General features: G+C 37.8%; 1 protein-coding gene and 1 long non-coding RNA gene across 16 annotated transcripts in view; both read left to right on the forward strand.

The window, feature by feature from the left end:
- Positions 1–10,212, forward strand: part of LOC137495897 (uncharacterized) — a 64,288-nt gene extending 54,076 nt beyond the window's left edge. For all 3 annotated transcript variants that reach the window (XR_011015880.2, XR_012408328.1, XR_012408330.1), the window contains one exon: positions 9,228–10,212. This is a non-coding gene — a long non-coding RNA (uncharacterized lncRNA). The remainder of the gene's footprint in view (positions 1–9,227) is intronic.
- A 640-nt stretch (positions 10,213–10,852) lies between these two features.
- r3hdm2 (R3H domain containing 2) overlaps positions 10,853–17,262 on the forward strand; it is a 130,620-nt gene continuing 124,210 nt past the window's right edge. For all 13 annotated transcript variants that reach the window (XM_073954785.1, XM_073954788.1, XM_073954796.1 and 10 more), the window contains exon 1: positions 10,853–11,249. The gene's annotated coding sequence lies outside the window, so the exon portion shown is untranslated. The remainder of the gene's footprint in view (positions 11,250–17,262) is intronic.

Consider the following 17,262-nt stretch of genomic DNA (forward strand, 5'->3'; position numbering starts at 1 on the left):
CGACTGACTGACAGACTGACCGACCGCCCAGTTGTGGTCAGGTGGTACCGTGAAAAGAAACAGAAGCGTTCGATGGCGTCATACGGCCTTGTAGTCTTTGTTTTAAAGACGAAATGGAGCCGTACATAGCTCTGGCTACATAATTCGCAATGTCCAGAAATGTATATAGGGGTACGTTTTTACAATAAGCCTGTGTTGACAAAATACTATAGTAAATAATGTAGTATTTTAGAACTAAAGAAAGTACTTGAAATAATATGTTGTTGTCAGTAGTGGCGCAAGCTTAACTGGCGCATGAGGCAAATGACGGTCACGAAAGTGAAGAGCTAGGGGGAGGGGGGATTGATAGGTGGTGTCACGGACAAAAGTGAAGAGCATGGGGGGTGGTCAAAATTGATGGGGGGGTGGGGGAGTTGGTGTCCATGTCGCCCTTACCAAGATTGCTATTGTAACTCAACAACTAAACAAATGTCCACACAATTCATTCATGTTGACCCAACATTTTGTTAACCTAAAACAATTAAGTGTTCCAAAAAAACTCAAGAATTGTGTTGTTTCAGCTCGTTTTAAAGTTGTTTGAACACGCAAGGAAACTTTTTGAGTGCATACCCTTCCTGTTTGTTTAATTTAATCACTATTTAAATACAATTTCATTATCTTGAAAAAATAAGAAAGCAAGTAGAACCATGTCATTTTGTCATGACTTTAATTTATAAACTGTAACTCCACCAACTGTAACGACCACCAGCACTGCATGTGTTGGATGTCTCCTTTGTCTGTCTCAGGCATTACAAGTCTTTCAGAGTGTCTGGCTAATGAGCTGATGATCTGAATCAGATGTGTTTGGTTAGGAAGACATGGAACATGTGCAGAGCTGGTTGTCCTCCAGGAACATGGTTGAGAAACACTGCTGTCACTGATAATTTCCCTCAAGTGTATGTTTGTGTCCTTTATCCTTTTTATTTTTCTCCCTTTATGTTCTGTTCCATTGACAATAATTGATATTTTGTGTATTGTAAACAGACATTGTTACACAACAAATATTGTTAAAAATAAATAAAATTGCTTATGCATCATCATTATAGGTATTTAATGGTTCATACCAATATAAATGCTATAGCCAAATACAACAATACTATAGCAAATACTTTAGTGTTTTTGTCCTATAAAAAGTACTTAAATTAATAAGTTGTTGTAGTTTTCTATAATTATAGGCTGTATTATACTACAATACACAAAGTAAAGCCTGAAGTATTGCAGTTTAATACTACATTATTAAATAATACTACAGTATGCTGGAGCATTCATTAGAAAAGAATTGTAGATACTATCATTTATGTATAAAACACTTTACTGTGTGGTTCATAAACACCATAGTGATCTATTTAGTATAAATTACTATAGTATTTTTTCATGTTGGCGTTTAAAGCTGCTTAATTCATCTCATATCTGAATAAAGTTTGTATTTTTTCTATTATTGTTCTGTATATATAAACACACATGACTGAGTTTAACTTTGGTCATTGTGTTAGTTATTTAAATTAATTTATTATAGATGTTTTTTCTATAGTTTAATCTGATGAACTAAAGGAAAAGCATGTGAAAGCAGTGTTTTGCACGTATGACGATGATGATGCTGTAACTGAGGCTAATTGAACTGACACAGATAGTAAAGCTGATGCTGTAAGTTCGCAGTGCGCAGGCGCCGTCTAGTGGACAGGGTGAAGCACAACCGAATAGGACAGCTTCATAATCAATCCATGCAGGTGTAATCATTGTGACTCCTGGGTCACATTATTTGGGCTGTATATACAGTATTATAAATAAATATACAAGCTTGTCTTTTATTTCTCCTCTCTCTGATTTGTATAATATTGATCATTACTTAACCTTTAGCACCATTGACGATCACAGTATTTCTGCTTTCTGTGACACCACTGATGTTTGCTGTTCCAGATGTTTCCTGATAACCTTTATCTCGCTTTTGATGAGCATTAAACCACATCAGAATAATATTTACTCTACAAAGCATGCATTTTCTGTTGATTTTATTTGCATAGAAATAAAAATAATATGAGGTAGCACTTAGTTTTAAGACCTCCTTGTTACGCATTTAATGTATGTACTATAGCCAGTACTATTAATTGACATTATAGAATGCATATTACAGTAAAATACTGTGTCATTTACAGTAACTGTTAATGGTGTTTATTAAATGGCATCACAATACAAGATGAACTTCTTATATGTGTAACCTCGCCGGTCCTACACTACCCAAGCCGCTCCAAGCTGGGATCGAACCGGCGACCTTCCGCATGAGAGTCTGTTGCTCTAAAGACCATGGCCTCTAGCGTCTGTCTCTAGAGCACCTTTGGAGTTCAGAGGGAGGTTTTCCTGCACAGCACTTACTAGCTGGCCTCACGTTTAAGGGAGTGAGTGTAACGGAGGCCAGCTAGTTTGCGTATATGCGCAAGGAGGATACTATGGACTTCCGGTCGGCAGCTGATGCGTATAAAGAATCACTTAGGAAGCAAGTTATTAGATAGCAGTAGTTTGTACTGAATATAATCGAGAAAATAGATATCTTAAAGGAGCTAATAAAATTGACCTTCATATGTAAACAAAATATATATTTATTCCAGCCAAACAAAAAGAAAAAAAATAAGAAAAAATAAATATTGAAGGAAATATTGTGAAGATTTCCTTGAGCTGTTGAACAATATTTAAGAAATAGTGCTGGGTGAAGATTAATCACAAATAATCACATACAAAATACAAGTTTGTTTTGACCACTCGCTTTGAATGTTATCACTGGATTGAATAGGCGTTATCAGTAGTTATCAGCTGATAGATATGGGCCAGTACAGGCCTTCTGCAGCTACTGGTAGACTTAAAAGGCTGTTATCATTCATCCACATGGTTAATCAGCAATACCCCAGATCCAGACCTCATTCATTTATTCATTTTCTTGTTGGCTTAGTCCCTTTATTAATCCGGGGTCGCCACAGCGGAATGAACCGCCAACTTATCCAGCAGGTTTTTACACAGCGGATGCCCTTCCATCTCTGGGAAACATCCACACACACACACTCTACAGAGAGTTTAGCCTACCCAATTCACCTGTACCATATATCTTTGGACTGTGGGGGAAAGCGGAGCACCCGGAGGAAACTCACGCAAAGGCAGGGAGAACATGCAAACTCCACACAGAAACGCCAACTGAGCTGAGATTCGAACTAGCGACCTTCTTGCTGTGAGGCAAACGCACTACCTACTGCGCCACTGCCTCGCCAGATCCAGACCTGATTTTACATTAGTGTGACGGTTGAGTTTAGGGTTGGGGTATTAACGACGTTTATAAAATTCAATTAATGGGAAATTTAATAAATAATTATCATTAACCTCCGGCCACAGCTGTATGTGATCTATATCTGATGAACCATGTGGATGGATGATAACAGCCTTCTGAGTCTACTAGGTGCAGAAGGCCCCTACTGGCCCATATCTATCAGCTGATAACCACTGATAACGTCCATTCAGTCCAGTAATATCATTCAAATTACTCATTATTGTATTATATAAATTTAAAATGTATAAGTGACGCACATTCATAAAAACAAAACTACACAAAACTATTTTGTTACATAGATATTCATTCATATTCCTTCAGTTTAGTCGCCTTATTTATCAGGGGTCGCCACAGTGGAATGAACCGCCAAATATTCCAGCATATGTTTCACACAGCGGATGCCCTTCCAGCTGCAACCCAGTACTGGGAAACACCCATACACATTCATTCGCACACACTCTCATACACCACAGCCAGTTTAGTTGATCAGTTCCCCTATAGCGCATGTGTTTGGACTGTTGGGGAAACCGGAGCACCCGGAGGAAACCGACGGCAACATGGGGAGAACATGCAAACTCCACACAGAAACACCAACTGACCCACCCGGGACTCAAACCAATGGCTTTTTTTCTGTGAGGCCAATTTGTATCTTATACACATTTATTTTATATCTAAATATAAATTTCCTTAAATATATGCATGCATGTGTGTATTATGTAAATATGCACAGTACGCACACACATCATGTAAGAATAAACTTTTCTTTTGAATGTGATTAATCATTGCTCAGGACTACTGAATAGTGAGGAATATTTCAGAGGACTCCTTCATCTGTGTAACGCGTGACCAGAGTTTTCCCTGAGTGTGTGTTTTCAGTATATTGCAGCAGGTGATTCCGGTTTGCTCCAGTGCAGATAATTTGAGCTCAGGTGTGTTTACTGTAGTTCCAGTGACACTGACCCGATCAGCGGTCCAGCAAAACTCGCCTCGATTGTGAAAATAAGTGACCTCAGCGTGCAGAAATGCTGCATTATGGACAGTCTGATCCGCTGTGGTCACAGTAAATGTGCTAAAGGTGAGCGTGAGCTGTGAGTTCATCACCGCGGGCTTTATTTGGAGTGTTCCTGACCTCAGAAGAGTGATCGCGGGGACACACACACACACACACACACACATGCGCTGGAATTAGGCCAGTGTGTCTACAAGCCTGTTATCATGAACACGACGTGCTGCGTTTACCCGATGCTCTGCCAAATTAAAAAGAAGAAGGTTCTAACAGTTCTTAGAACCAAATCATTCGCATTTTAGTTTCTTAATTTCAGCGCTGACCAAAGATTATTCACATGCAAAATAAAAGTGTGTTTTCAGGAGTTCACACTTTGTCACGAAATGGGGAATGATCACAAAATGCAAAAATCCAAGTGCAGCAATTCATTAACAAAAAAGACAAAGGTATCCAAAAAGACAGATTTCCAAATCTTACACAGAACTAGAAGCAAGATACAAAAACTAGATGACCAGACGAAGGAACTGGCAAAAATCCAAAAACAGGTAAATACAAGGACAGGGTAGGAGTGCTAACAAGTGCTAACAAAAACGAACACAAACAGGAATCCAAGAATAATCGTAATACAAAAAACTACATAACCTAGACAAACTTACCAGTGAGGAACTAACAAAATCCTAAGGCAACTAAAACAGAGGACAAGAGGGTTTATAAAGACAGGACTAAATTAACAAACACAAAACAGCTGTAACATAACACAATCAGTAATACAAAGGATTATGGGAAATGAAGTGAAACTACAAAACAAACTAGTGCCCTCAAGTGTCCAAACTAGGGCACTGCAACAGGTGTGACACACTTAGCTGATTATTGATTATAATCCAAGTTTGGCATGCTGTCGTCGGCGCAATAGCCTAGTGGTTAGTGCGCCGACATATGGTGCAGTAGCACGTCAGGGCGTTGCGAGTTCGAATCCTGGCTCGATGACATTTCCCTACCCCCTCTCTCTCTCCCACTTCGCTTCCTGTCTCAATACTGTCCTATCTAATAAAGGCAACAAAAAAAAAAAGCCAAAAATAAATCTTACAAAAAAAAAAAAACTTAAAAAAAAAAAAAAAAAGTTTGGCATGCTGTCCCAGGAGAGAGCCCTTGAGCTCTGGGCTCCCTCCCGTTTGCCGGGTGAGAGGGGAGCTTTGAGCTCAGGTAGATCTCGACATCTCCCCCTTTTTGATAAGAGCTGTTGACTAAAATGATTGCTGTGAAGAGATCTGCTGCAGGGTGAGAGATTGACTGTACACTGTAAAAAATGGCTGTGATTCCAACCCGTAACCTGGTTAACGGTATGTTTCCTTATACGGCGAATAACCGTAAATTGACTTTCCCAGAATTCCCTGCATGGCATATACCTTTTTATGCATTTGGTTGACATTAATGTGGATCTTTTTAGTTGTTTCCCCATCAGTTTTGTACATTAGAGATTTATGTTACATCTAATGTTGATAAACAGTGTTTATTTCATGACTAATTGTAAGCGTGTTACCATACTGGTGTGTAGTAGCTGTGTGAATGACATATATGCTGAGTTTACCGTAAAAATGAAAAATAATTACGGTTTGTACTGTGTTTTTAACGGTAAAGTACTGCCAACCACAGCTGCCGTTTTTTTACCGTAAATTTTACGGATTTATTTTTTACAGTGTAGTGCTGAATTTAGATTGGTCAATTCACTTGTAGTTGCATGTTTTTGGAATGTGGGAGGAAATCTGAGAACCCGGGGGAAACCCACGCGAGAACATGCACACTACGCACAGAAACGACCACCGGCCTGTTAAAGGGCTAGAACCGGTGACGTTCTTGCTTTGAGGCAATAGTGTTAACCATGGGCCACCGAGCCGCCCTATAAAGGGAAAGGTGGAGAGGTAGGGGTGGAAGGGGGGATTCTTCAAATCGAAGATGAATGTAGTGAGAAACCCTGACTCTATATAGTGGGTTAGGAGTCGTCTGATTGGTGGATCATACATAGCTAATGCAGAACCAGGCGTGTTCATTCACAATCACGTGCTCCTCTCGAAATTAGTCTATAAATAAACTTCACTTGATGTGTGTGTGTACGTGTTTTTGTGACATATCAGGACACAAATCTGTATAATGGCATGGGTATGACACAGGTCTTACAAAAAGGAGGTGAAATATGGGGACATTGGTGATGTCCTCATTTCTCAAAATGCGTATAAATCCTACAGGATGAGTTTAATCAGAGTAAAGCTGCACACAGTCTCCTGTGATGGTTGGGTTTAGGGGTGGGGTGGGGTGAGGGCAATACAATATAGAGTTTGGACAGTATAAAATGAATGGAATCCTATGTAATGTCCCCACTTTTCACAAAAACAAACATTTTTTTATTTCAAATGTTTCCCAAATGATGTTTAACAGAATTTTTCACAGTATTTCCTATAATATTTTTTCTTCTGCACTCTCAGAGAAAGGTACACGGTGGTATAAATAATGTTCCTTAAGGAGCAGTTTTGTACCTTTGTAAACGTTGGTACAGAAAACACCTCTCATGATGCTGTCCTGTACCTTTTATTGTACAATTGAAATGAAGGAACACAAAAACGTAGCCTCGTGAACGTTTCTGGAGACCGCGATTTATGTGGCCGGAGGTACGTAAGGCCGCGTTTAGTTTTTTTCGAGCGAACGCTGCGGGGCGGTGTGACACTGCTCCACTCCTCCACTTCGCACTCGCCGGCTGACGGCTCGCCTCCGTGTGGAGGGCTTTCCCGCTGCAACCAGTTTGTCCGCCTAGCTCGCAGCGTTACGTCGGTGGAGCGGTGGCCCGGAGGAGGAAGAGCCGGCCGCGGGGACGACTGGGATCGCGTCCGGGGAAGAGCAGTTCCAGAAATCAGGTAAGATGAAAAACAGAATCCAAAAAATATGGGTGAGAATGCGACGGGAGCCGAAAAACGCGATCGAAATCAAAGACGAGGGCTTTTGCCTTTTTTTTTGTCTTTCTGGACGGCTTTTGCAAACCGTCGCTTGGGTTTAGGGAAGGAGGAGGAGAAGGAGGAAGAGGAGGGCGGCCAGGTTGGCCGATTGGCCGGCTGTCTGGTCGATCGTTCAGTCGTTCAGCCAGCCAGTCCGACAGACGGTCGCTCCACAGCGGCCTCCAGCGGCTTTTCACGCGAGAACAGCGCGGGCGCTAACGGCGCGCGCTCCCGAGAGGTGCTCGAGACGTGAAAAAGTGTGCACAGCGGCCTCTAACGGATCCACGAAAACAAAAACTGCTCGAATACGTACCTCCCGGGACGTATTTCGCGATCCGCAGAAACGTCCGCAGGGCTACGTTTCCACAATGAGCCCGGGTTGCATGAAAAAAGTACATCAATGTGGGACACATCCTTTATTACAATATCAATAAAAAATAAATATGACTGGAAAGGCAAAGAGATTTATGAATAGTTTCCATATTAAAACAAGAATCTTCATTTAAAAGCAAATGCTTAAAGAAATCCATAAACATTCATTATTAACTTCTAGAATACAAAACAACAGGTAAAACAGAACTACAGGTATTGTAGACTAAACATTTAAGGCATTTTTAATAAACATTTGGTGAGCATTTTCTGATAAATGCAGTTACATTATTGATATCTGCACCTTTTGGCGTTTCAACTCCACACATGAGCTGGCAAAAGTCCTGCATATGCAAAGTGTTGATGCAGATATTTTACGATTGAAAAACTGATCAGACTTATCTCAGTACAATACCCTTGCATAAATCTATTTCTATTTTAAAATTAAGTAAATAAAATGAACTTTTCAGTGATTACAAAGGACAAAAAAAGGTTTTATGTGAGAATGCAACATTGTAATGAAAAGTATTGAGAAATATTTAGCTAAAACAGATCTTTTAATTGATGTTGAAGTGTTTTTATTCTTTATTGTAAATGGAAAAGCTGCATTTAAACACAAAGAAACTCTTTAAAACACAGTTTAAAATGTATTTGATGTTTTATATTTACTGAAAATAAATAGACCCATTTTGAATATAAATGCCTTTAAATATAGTTCTTGGAGGAACACATTTGACACTGTTAAGGTACAGAGTGTCTTGTCACTGTAGTGCACTCTCAGAAATAAAGACACAGCAGCTGTCACTGGGGTGGTTCATTTTCAAAAGGTACACATTTGTACTTAAAGGGTTCATATTAGTACCTTAAAAGTATGTATTAGTACCTAAAAATTTCAGGAGGAACGCTTTTGTACTTTTTAAGTACTAATATGTACCCATTGAGGTATTAATATGTACTTTTTAAAAAGGTGCCATCCCAGTGACAGACCAAGTACCTTTATTTCTGAGAGTGTGGTACCTTCATAGATCAGATTTGGACCTTTGATGATGGTACACTATTGTATCTGCAGGTTTTTAAAACCAAACATTTTGGTCTCTCATGGTACAGATTACGTCCTTAAAGGTTTTATTAGGTTCCTTGTCAGTACAATTCTGCTCTATAAAAAGGTACTGCCCCAGTGACCCAGGTTTCTACCTTCTTTTGTACAACATGGTACCGTTTTTTTTTCTGAGAGTGTGGAGAAAGTCTTATTTGCTTTATTTCGGCTAGAGTAAAAGAAGTTTTTATTTTTTATAAACCCATGTTAAGGTCAATATTATTAGACCCCTTCAGCAATATTAGTTTCTGATTGTCTCCAGAACAAACCACTGTTAAACAACGACTTGCCTAATTACCCTAACTTTACCCTAATTACCCCAGTGAAGCCTTTAAATGTCACTGAATTTTAGTATCTTGAAGAATATCTAGTCTAATATTATGTGCTGTCATCATTCATTCATAAATTTTCTTTTCCTCCTAGTTTCTTTATTCATCAGGGATTGCCACAGCGGAATGAACCGCCAACTATTCCAGCATATGTTTTACACAGCGGATGTTCTTCCAGCTGCAACCCAGGACTGGGAAACACCCATACACACTCATTCACACTCATACACTACGGACAGTTTAGTTAATCAATTCTCCTATAGCGCATGTGTTTGGACTGTGGGGGAAACCGGAGCACCCGGAGGAAACACACGCCAACACGGGGAAAACATGCAAACTCCACACAGAAATGCCAACTGACCCAGCTAGGAATCGAACCAGCAACCTTCTTGCTATGAGGCCACAGTGCGACACAACTGCGCCTAAATGAAACAAACTAAATGAAAAATAAAGCATTAAACATAAACGTATAACAATGATATCACACACACACACACACACACACACACACACACACACATATATATATATATAATAGCGACATATATATATAGAGCAACAGGTTTATGGTAAAAAAATACAACACAAACTGTAATGCTAATGTTATATTAATTAAACAAACACACTGTAAAAATACAGCTTCTTACAGTGCTAATGCTCTGTCCACTTCTGATGTCGAAAATTCAGTTCTACAGTTTAACAAATTCACAAATTGTATTGACATTTTAGTTATTTTAAACAACATATTATAGCAGAAACAATACATATATTTATAAATATTTAATTATTTTCATTTTCTGATAACATTAATTTGTTGAAATAGAGTGGTGAATGAATGAAAAATACACATTCCTCTATTTAATCGAACTTTTTTTTCGTTTAAATGACCCGTAAAGGGCTTTGAAATGTGCATTTGTTATGTTTTATATGTTCTAAACACGAGTTTTGTCACACTAGATTATAGATATCCTCAAGACTAACAGACTGATTCTAACATCCGATAAACTTTATTTTAATGTCACGGGGCCTTTAAATAAGCAATAAATAAACCACGAATAAATAAATAAATGAGAAACAGGACAACAGCGCCATCTTGCGTCTTCATGAGGCACAAACACACGGAACAGTGACGTACAGCACAGAAAGAGACAGTGAGGTTGTGTGTCTGTATAAACACACACACAAACACATATATATATATATATATATATATATATATATATATATATATATATATATATATATATATATATATATATATATATATATATATATATATATATATGTGTGTGTGTGTGTGTGTGTTGTGCCAATGACTGGTTTGTGCACACACAGATCTTGATCTGAATCAGGACCAATTCTGCTGTTAGAAGGGATACAGCTGCGGCCGGAAGTTAATGAGAATTATTTATGACATTTATTAAATTAGTTGTATTTTATTAACATCTATCCCCAGCTAATAACCCTCACAGTAATGTAAAAACAGTAATTATACCGAGCATTATTCATATTATTTATTAAATTACCCATTAATAGCATTTTAACAACATCTACCCTACCCCAACCCTAAACTTAATGATCACAGTAATGTAAGAAAATATTAATAATTGTTGTGCAGTGTCACTGTAAAAAATATATATGCTACATTACTGAGAGCTGCATCCCTTCTAGACTTCACGGGTTTTTTTTTATAAGCAGCGCTCGTGACGCCACTGCCCCGCCCACTCCGGCGCTGGTTTGATCACTGCGCGCTGTTGACAGTCGAGTCGCTGGTTTGCTGGCGATTAAACGGCGTTCAGCGGCAGCGGGCTGTCGTTATTCGGTACCGGTGGTGTCGGTTAACGGGGATCTCTTTAAACATGTCCACTTGACCCGTCCTGAGCGATAGTAATGTCCTCACGAGTTCGTGAGGCGGCCGATTGTCATTCGGACTTAGCTCGCGCTCGCTTAGCCGCCACAGGCTAATTAATTAACCGACAGTGTGTCAGAAATACTCGCTCCAGATCACCGAAAACACCGTAGAAACGCCTCTGCTCAGTCGAAGCTCCCGCAGAACCAACTCTACAACTGGACCTGCGCCGTTTTACCGGGCCGAATGAACGCGAGGGATTAACGGGTAAGTGAACGGTGTTACGGTTTAACTGGTGACCGTGTTAACTGGTGTCCCTTTCCAGATGTAAGCTATTCACGTTTGCAGATTGGCTGATTCGTCACTTTTTCACAGCAACAAAACCTGTCCATACCAAATAAAGATTCTTATTAGTTGGTGTCAGTGTCATTGTGTGCATTATTGATTTTAATATCTGTGTAGCAGAACAGTATATAACCAAAGTAAATAAAAAAAATAATTAGAATTTACATGTCTTTAACAGGATTCGAACCCGTGTAGTGAAAAGGTTTTACACACGTATCAATCAACTTAACTAACTGAGCTACTCAGAACTTCAAACGAAGCGGTCTGTTTTAATATCTTTGTCAGTTAACATGCCTTGCTGTGGTTGTGGACCCGTGTTAACATGTTTCCATCGATGTTAACATGTTTACATGCTGTTTAGTTACATGTACTCGCGTTAACGTGTTTCTACAAACTCTCCCGCTGATAGAATAGCTCTCTGTGACTAAACGATGCTTCATCACTTGCTCAAACCATGTTTTTTCTTACTTCTAGACTCATGTCTACCTGTGCCTTTGGAGTCGTGTTAACTCGTGACCCATGCTCATACATGGAACGTAAATAAAGATTTTATCAAAAAAATGAATACAATGACGATATTATTATGCAACATATTATGTCTAATATATATAATATATATTTCATATATAATATTATGCAACAGAATATTAATTGAAAATCGCAACATTTCAATGTATGATCTTGGTCACATCTGTATCAAGGTACTTATGAACATGATTTGGCTACATACGATAAAATTACTAAAAGCTGCTAAACCTTCATCAGTGCTTGATAGCTCAATTAATTAGTGCGTATGTTCCTTTCATGCGTCTCTTTTGTTAGTAGGTTCGAATCCACATACGAGTTTTGTTTATGTAGCCTGATTTTTTTAATTCTCTTTGAAAATAAAATGGGGGGACTGCGATTTATAACGTATGCGTATTTAGCGGAACGATGTTTACGAAGTCATTTAGAGCTATTCTGAGAAAATATCAGCTCGTTTAACTTTGTAGACACAGACTAACACGAGTCAATGGGACTATTATATTCTGATTGCATAATATTCTAATATTCTGTTGCATAATATTATATATGAAATATATATTATATATATTAGACATAATATGTTGCATAATAATATCGTCATTGTATTCATTTTTTTGATAAAATCTTTATTTACGTTCCATGTATGAGCATGGGTCACGAGTTAACACGACTCCAAAGGCACAGGTAGACATGAGTCTAGAAGTAAGAAAAAACATGGTTTGAGCAAGTGATGAAGCATCGTTTAGTCACAGAGAGCTATTCTATCAGCGGGAGAGTTTGTAGAAACACGTTAACGCGAGTACATGTAACTAAACAGCATGTAAACATGTTAACATCGATGGAAACATGTTAACACGGGTCCACAACCACAGCAAGGCATGTTAACTGACAAAGATATTAAAACAGACCGCTTCGTTTGAAGTTCTGAGTAGCTCAGTTAGTTAAGTTGATTGATACGTGTGTAAAACCTTTTCACTACACGGGTTCGAATCCTGTTAAAGACATGTAAATTCTAATTATTTTTTTTATTTACTTTGGTTATATACTGTTCTGCTACACAGATATTAAAATCAATAATGCACACAATGACACTGACACCAACTAATAAGAATCTTTATTTGGTATGGACAGGTTTTGTTGCTGTGAAAAAGTGACGAATCAGCCAATCTGCAAACGTGAATAGCTTACATCTGGAAAGGGACACCAGTTAACACGGTCACCAGTTAAACCGTAACACCGGCTTTAAATGGAACAGGTATCGATGTGTGTGATGCTAGTTAAGGTCGTGCTAGTCGTCAGCTACTGGATATTGCTTTATTCTGATCTTAAAACGTGATTGGAGTGACTCGTGAGCTGCAAAACGCCGTCGCTTTGGGTAGTCATTGCATTGAACGGCTGCGTTCTTGTTTTGGTCGCGTCGCGTGGCGTTTTAAATAGCGCGCTTGCTATTAAAGATCATTAGAAGATCAGACCGTCAGCCAAACAGTCATTAGACAACTGAGGAAAACTTGGGTTAAATTCACACATTAGTTTAGTGAGGAGTTGTAATGCTGTCCTTATATTGTTTACCACGCTACTGTAAATATTGGGTCTGAAATCGCATGTAAGAATGACTTAAAACTGCATTAGCAGCAGCACTATTTCAATGACGGTGTACTTTGATAGTCATTGGCTGCTAATGTGATTTCACTGTTTGGAGTTTGCACATACTACTTTACTAAAACTATATCACTGAGGAGAAAGTCTGAATGTGTGAATATAAAACCAACTTTACCTCAATGAAGATCATAATATCAGTCTGATATCAGCAACACTCAACAGACAACTGAGGTAGAGTTGGTTTTATATGATCACTATATAGTTTACCACGTTACTTTGAATATTGTGTCTGAAATCGCATGTAAGAATGACTTGAAATCTGCATTAGCACTGTTAAATGACTGTGAACAGTGTTGTACTTTGATAGTCATTGGCTGCTTATAGGGTTTCACTGTTTAGAATTTGCAAATAATTATTTTCTGAAACTTAAGGAGAAAGTCTGAATGTGTGAATATACAGCATACCTCCAGCCAGACATCAGAAACAATCATTAGATGACTGAGGTAAACTTGGGTTAAATTCGTACATTAGTTTGTTGTACAACTTGTGATGCTGTCATTATATAGTTGAGTGGTTTTCAAAGTGGGGGTCGGGACCCCTCGAGGGGTCGCGGAACAATAAAGGGGGGTCTCCTGGTGATTTTCAAAAATCGACTTATTTTTATTAAACCGTACCATATTTTATCCATAACCTACTGAAGAGAAAAAAAATAGTCGTTTATAGTTACTATATATTTACTCTAGTAGCTTATAGTTACTAGTTCTATTGGATTGCGACCCCTGGGGTAATCACATTATATTGAAGACACAGCAATAGCGTCAGATGCAGCAGATTGATTTTATACCACCAGTTTAAACTTTGTGGCACATTTACTGCACTGACATACATAAAAAAAATTAAACGAAAATAGACTTATAGACTTGGGTCTATTGTTGTGTGTGTGCCATTGCTAGCAGGGATTTTGTATTTATAATGGCCTCAGAGGATATTGGGGATCGCGAGTCACTAGCATTGTCATTTTGCGGGTTGCGGGCTGAAAAGATTGGGAACCCCTGATATAGATTACCACGTTACTTTGAATATTGTGTCTGAAATCGCATGTAAGAATGACTTTATATCTGCATTAGCAGCAGCACTATTTAAATGATGGTGAACTTTGATTGTCATTGGCTGCTAATGTGATTTCACTATTTAGAGTTTGCACAGAGTCCTTTACTAAAACTATATCACTAAGGAGAAAGTCTGAATGTGTGAATATAAAACCAACTTTTTTTTTTTTTTTGTACTTTGATAGTCATTGGCTGCTTATAGGGTTTCACCGTTTAGAATTTGCAAATAATTATTTTCTGAAACTTAAGGAGAAAGTCTGAATGTGTGAATATACAGCATACCTCCAGCCAGACATCAGAAACACTCATTAGATGACTGAAGTAAAGTTGGGTTAAATTCGTACATTAGTTTGTTGTTCAACTTGTGATGCTGTCATTATATAGTTTATCACATTACTTTGTATATAGTGTGTGAAATCTCATGTAAGAATGACTTCAAATCTGCATTAGCAGCAGCACTATTTAAATGACGGTGTACTTTCATAGTCGTTGGCTGCTAATATGATTTCACTATTTACAGCAGGGCTGCCCAAACTTTTTCGTATGAAGGACCCAAAACCAAATATCATTGAGAGCCGTAGGCCGAAAGTTAAAGTTGCCATAGGTCATTTTCATTTCGTAATGTTTAAAATTTAAATAAATAAAAACTATTTATACCGCAGTGGAGTTCAATGCTGAATACATCAATCAAGCAGAATCTGCCTTTGCCTTCATTTGCTTACTGGTGTCTCTGCATTATCCTCTATCCATCTGATGAGATTATGTACATAAAAAAAATAGTTATAACATTTAATTGAAACATTTCATTTCAGCAATAAAACAACAATCAAATAAAATGTTGCAATAAATCAGAAATTACAGTCTCTAAACCATCCTCATAATTCACTCTCTTCTCAGATGGGATGGTGGGCCAAATCAAAGGTTAACATGGGCCAAGTTTGGCCAGTGGGCCCTAGTTTGGCCATCTCTAATTTAAAGTTTGCAAAGAGTACTTTTCTAAAACTGTATTACTAAAAAGAAAGTCTGAATGTGTGAATATGAAACTAACTTAACCTCAATGAAAATCAGACCGTCAGTCAGACATCAGAAACACTTATTAGACAATTGGGGTAAAGTTTATTGTATATGCACACAGTGTGATGCATAAGAATGTAAGAATGACTTAAAACTGCATTAGCAGTAGGGTTGTAACGGTATGAATTTTTTACGGTATGATAATCGTCTAAAACAATACCACGGTTTGACGGTTTGGCGGTATACGGTATGTTACAAATGTTACAAAATAATAGAACAGTGAAGCAAATTTGACTTTTTCCAAATAATATATTTTCCGTTACTATAAACAACACCACTTACAATGAACAAATAAAAACATAAGAAAATAATAAATAATGTGTCTAAGTCCAAATAAAGTCCAAATAAACATGGTGCAAATCCTCAGTAAAAAATAGATATAAATATTTACTATACTATAAATAGTTACATAACAAAGCTAGATTCAATATGGAACATCCTTAGGTTTTATGTGCCAGCATGGATATGGTTGTCTATGGATATGGATTTGGATATGGTTGTCTGCAATGCAGACAAACAGCTGCATCTTCATTTACGTCATTTGAAAACAGCAAGAGCAGCAGTTCGTCTTTGCTGTGTCACTGTTTTGTCATGTTTCTGTGCTGCTGTGCATGCAAAAGTACTTAGTATGAGAATTATTTCATGCAAAACTTTTTTTTTTGGCGTTTTATTTAGCTTACATATAGTTTACCACGTTACTTTAAATATTTAGTCTGAAATCACATGTAAGAATGACTTCAAAACTGCATTAGCAGCAGCACTATTTTAATGATGGTGTACTTTGATAGTCTTTGGCTGCTAATATGATTTCACTATTCAGTGTTTGCACAGAGTCCTTTACTAAAACTATTACTTAGGAAAAAGTCTGAACGTGTGGATATATAACTCCAGCATGACATCAGCAACACTCAATAGTAGGGATGCACCGATATGGATTTTTTGGCTGAAACCGATAATTCTTCAGACTTGGAGGCCGATAATTCTAAATATTTCAAAATGTTATATTTTTAAACAGCAAATTTCATACAGGATTGAACTGCTCTTATGAACTGAATAGTCTATACTCAAAGCAAAAAAGCTATAACTTCAAAATTGCAAAGTGATTATAGACCTATATTCACGATTTCACACAAATCAGCATGCAAAAAATGAGTTCCTTTTCTTCATAGCAAATTAACATGCAAGTTGACTGTTGCATAAAAATAATAGGTTAAATAACAAAATGGGATTTAATCAACAAGCAAGATAAATATATTAAAATAAGATGATAAATGAAAGACCTCAAATGGATTAAAATGTGTTACAGTGATGTACACATGTACAAATATGTCATGTCCGAAAAAGCCTTTAAGAGGTGTTTTGACAGTTTAGAGCCACCGTACAAGCGTACGTTTAGAAGATGCGTTTTAGATTCTTTTGAACACATGTAGGTGCTGCTTGTCAATCAGACAACACTTCTGCGCTCGTTCTTGCTGTCAATTGCAGGAAAAATGATCGATGAAGAGTTTATGATTAACCGCTCAGAGTTTCACTCAACTGTAGAGGCAGAGTTACCATCAGAGTCAGATTTTCATACAAAACCTGCATTGAGCTGACTTTATGACAAACAGAGCAGAATATAAAGACTG

This window comes from Danio rerio, chromosome 6, assembly GCF_049306965.1.
Source record: "Danio rerio strain Tuebingen ecotype United States chromosome 6, GRCz12tu, whole genome shotgun sequence".
NCBI classification, from domain to species: domain Eukaryota; kingdom Metazoa; phylum Chordata; class Actinopteri; order Cypriniformes; family Danionidae; genus Danio; species Danio rerio.